General features: G+C 35.7%; 1 non-coding gene across 1 annotated transcript; it reads right to left on the bottom strand.

Annotated features, from left to right (window-relative positions):
- Positions 1–492: 492 nt before the first annotated feature.
- LOC143264408 (U12 minor spliceosomal RNA) lies at positions 493–642 on the bottom strand. The gene has a single exon (XR_013038137.1). It is a non-coding gene; the product is annotated as a U12 minor spliceosomal RNA (small nuclear RNA).
- Between the last annotated feature and the right edge of the window lie 3,918 nt (positions 643–4,560).

Genomic DNA, 4,560 nt, shown 5'->3' with positions numbered 1-4,560 from the left:
AGTGTTTTATGTTATGGTGAGTAATTTAGAATTCATTCTCTATCTCTAAATTTATACTTTACTACTGTAATTGTTAATCATTTTTATAGTATGAATTTAATTACAAAAATCCATGTGTTAATATAGTAACATATATGTGTTACTGTAATAACATATGTGTGTGTGTTAATATAATATGATATATGTATGAGGTAATGTAATAACATATGTTTGCGTGTGTGTTAATATAATAACATATGTGTATATCTTAATATAATAGCATATGTATATGTGTTAATATAATAACATATTTGCATGTGTTAATATAATAACATATATGTATGTCTGAATTTAATATCACATTATATATGTTAATATAATAATTTAATTAATAAGACAAAATGGCTAGTTTTGAATTCATAAAATTTTGTATAGCTTCCTCTTTTTTTACGAAAATATTTTTCATTCATATTTTTGACCTCTCGCAAAATTTTCTTTAAAAATTCCGAATGCGAGGTAGATCGCTTCACCAGGCTACGCGAAAAAGTAGTTCGCGCTGCCTTGGGACGACCTTTGCCCCTTCAAAAATATGGTCGCTTATTAATCAGCATAGCTAAGCGTTACCAAAGCTCTATATTTTCCTTACTCATTAGTTTAAGGCACGATTTCTGCACGCGCTTCCCAGCCTTTTCATGCTTCACGATCGCTTTTTCCTTGTGAGAAACGTTCGAGCAATTTGCCATCTCCTGGACACGTTGCAGTACTACACTTTCGATCGCGGGAGTTTCAAACTGTTGTATGCAACTAAACACTGTTAATTAAAATATTAATAACACACAATTTACATAATTTGTTTATATAATATAGACTGATCTAATTTTTCTAAAAAAAGATTTTTATTCATAAAGAGTTAAATTTAATTCTCATAAATTATTTATACTTTCTGATAATTTTTAACTTTGCAATTACATTATATTATATTACGATTACATATATGTAATTTATTCAAATTACACTATTTTTTGCACAGATGATTGTTAAATAATTTTTTAAATATTCAGAACTTATTAGTCCCCATCTTGAATTAAATTAATTTTATACACCAGGTGTGTGTCTGCATCTACTCTAATGAGGATTAAATCGAGAGTTAAATCCATAAAAAATTGTATAAAAATTAAACTTCATTACATGTTGCTCAACCCATCCTCAGGAAACATAAATTCTGTAAAGATGATAATTGCATATAATATACTTTTTGTCGAATCCTTGAATTCTCTCGTTGGGTAGTAAATTTGTTTAATGAAAAAGGGGCCAGGGTCTCCTGTCGGGAAGACACCTTTAAAGACAGAGCGACCATCTGCAAAGATGACGAAGCTGCTAAACGAACTCTAATGGTTTCATTATACCGTAATGAACGTCCCATAATTATATTAGCTTCATTATACGCGGTGCTTATTAAAATTGCATGGCTGGTCTGATATTTTTTACACGAGCACTTTATACTGTGATTTTTTACGCGCTTCTGTCGGTGACAATCCATTTGCGTTAACAAAGTTCATCTAAACGTTTATTCAATCTCTCTCAAACATATTACACGTCTGATAAAAGAACTATGTGTGTGGGACACGTTAGGTATATTTTATTTTTTATAAATAAAGTTTATTTATTTGATGTACAGATAATATAGTAATCTTTTCACATGTTCTTTTCTCATGTACTTTTCACATTTTAAAAAATTATTGAACAATAACCAAAAAATTTTGTGACAAATATTATTATGGATGTTGATGTGGTTTATTAATAAGTTTAATACGATATATTTATAATGCGATAATATCGAAACTATATAACTGTAAATAAAAAATTATTTCGTGCCCCTATATCATTTATTAAAAACAGAAACTTTTTTCAAAAATTCTAAACAATTTTAAGTTTCATAAAATAATGAAATATTTCAATTTTAACACAGAATTACTGCATACATACATACATTAATTAATAGTGCATACAGTAATTCTCTGCTGTCGTTTTACCTACAGTAGTTCTATCTACTCGTCTGCTCATGATTAAATTTTTAATCTGCAAGACAGACTCCGTGTTAAACATTGACTGTTCACCACACAGTGTATACAAGTAAAATACCATAACTGGTAAATACCATACTAAATTACTATAAAGTAAAATACCATAGTCAGAATAGCATTTGAACATTTACTGTGTGCACAAACGACTCTTTCAACGAACTTCCTCTTTCAATTCCTCTTTCTCCCAGAAATCGAAGCTGTCTTATCCACCCTCAACTCCAACACCACTCCTTGGCTTTCTTCTAGCTCCATCTTTATCGCAAAGGAAGATTACGCAGCCCTGCGGAGCCATAATTAACCCCGATGTGTCTCTGGCAGTCCGATGACAGTCGAGTAGGGTGAACGCATACAATTCTCTAGGAAACACACGGTGTGCACGGGGCGCTTGATCCTCCTACCCCTTGCCCCTCGGCCCTAATTATCTAGTCCGTGCTCCCTTCAGGGATCGTATGCGCCCCACACACTACCGAATAATCCCTCGTGCGACCCCGCCGGTGCCCACATTGTGTGCAACCTGTGACATTGTTTCGTACACGTACCCATTCTTCCCGACCCTCTGTATCTCGCGTTTGTGCCAGCACACCCGTACCTGTTCCCTCCTATTTCGCACTCTTGCACTCCGCTTTCGACTTCTTCGCTCCGATTCTATTTTTCTTGCTGCCAATCTCGTCGAATCGATACCGACTTTTGTTTGTCGACGCTGTGCACTGGAATATTTTGACTCGCAGCAAAAATATGGAAACGCGAGATTTTCTAGGTGGCTTAATTCAGATTTGGGGAGTTATTTTGAAGATTAAGAAGCTTAAAAGGTTTGAGGATTTAGAGATTTGGAACTAAGTCGGGGATTGAGTCAAGTCGGGAATTTGAGGATTCTAGTATCTAGAAGTTTAGATTTGAGATATATCAATGTATAAATAACAAAACTTGAAGATTCAGATATTCCTATTTTTAAATTTTTAACAATGTGGCAACCTCACTACTTTATTTCCTTCCTAACCTAACGAATAACTTTAATAATAAATTAACTCATGTAAATGTTTACTTCAAACATTTGTTTGAATGTTTACTTCAAACTTCAACTAAATGTTTTCATTGAAAACTAAAGTTAATGGAAAGACGTTCGCGTGTCAGCTTCTTTGTTATTCGCTCGTTGCCCGCGAGCGGGAATGAGAAAATAAACGGACAAGCTTACTTCAGCTTGTCGTCGTACTTTGGAAACACACTTATGCTTACTTAATCAAGCTAACGTAGAACAGGCTGTACGGAAACACCGTTTCGTTGTGTTCCCAGACAAAGTTCGAGCGTAGATCTTGGAGAGGCGCGATGCCACCCCAAATAACGAGGGTGCAATTTGTCGTCGCGTGCAATATTAAAACCGTCCCCTCTTTTGTTATGTCCGTCGCTAGTATTTCCCTTACCATTGTGAGAGATGCAGTTTACCAACTCCTTGTTACACGGCCGACACGACTGATCTTACAGAATCGTAAAATAGGCGAAATGTAACTAGATATGACAGACACGTTCGTATATACATTTCTTTGTATTATTCATTGCTTTTATTTTATTACATTTACTTAATAAATAACCAAATGTAGATAATTGCGTTTTGAGGAATTTTTTATTAGATACTGAAAAGAGCTTCTAACACATGAAAACTATTAAACTAATAACATATTAAAATTTATTAATACATCAGAACTAATACCAATAATTGCACTATTATGTCTCGTCAAAATTACACTGAAACGTCGATACGTTAGTAAAAAATCGATACAATTTTTCAATGGACATGTAGGAGTCCAAAGAAACAAACTGTCTCCACATTACATCGAAACAATACGTAAAAAATCGATATGATATTTCAATGGAGGGTCCGAGAAGCGAAATGTCTCCAAATATTGTGTTTTCGTCCTTGAATTCCATTATCAGTCTAAAAATTGATCGAGCCCTTACCGAACGAGGGGAGGATTATTTCGAAAGCGTCGATATCAATTGGAGTGCTTAAAAGCACGTGACTCGCGCGTAATACGGCGAATTTTCCACCCACACTCGCATTATCGTTAGGTTGTTACAATGGGGCCGGTGCAAAATGCGTCGCAGCGGTGGTTGCCACCCTTTTACGCACGGAAAAAAGGAGGAGGGTAGTTAGTGGACGTATCCCGGTTATTCGCGAACGGGGGTAGAAAGCGCACAGTGATACAGGGGTTGAAAACGAAACGAAACGCGGAGTTACTCTCAAGGGGATCGATTCGGTCCATGTGCATAGGGGTTTCGTATCGATTGCTGGCACCCATCGAATGCATCTATGCAACCGAAGCCTTGTCCCTCGTGTGCCTACCCTTTCGTCTTCCGTTCAACATCCGAGGGAAAAATCCATCGGTTGCTGAAAACTTTCAGATAACAACGAAGATGGTTGAGCTTTCACGGACCTCCACGGCTCATAAAGCGGAGGGAGTTCACTTCTGTGAAATATCGACTGTCTGGACACGATACGAGC

The sequence above is a fragment of the Megachile rotundata genome, chromosome 4 (genome assembly GCF_050947335.1).
Source record: "Megachile rotundata isolate GNS110a chromosome 4, iyMegRotu1, whole genome shotgun sequence".
Taxonomy (NCBI): domain Eukaryota; kingdom Metazoa; phylum Arthropoda; class Insecta; order Hymenoptera; family Megachilidae; genus Megachile; species Megachile rotundata.
The sequence above is the reverse complement of the archived record's forward strand: the minus strand, read 5'-3'. Positions and strand labels throughout refer to the sequence as shown.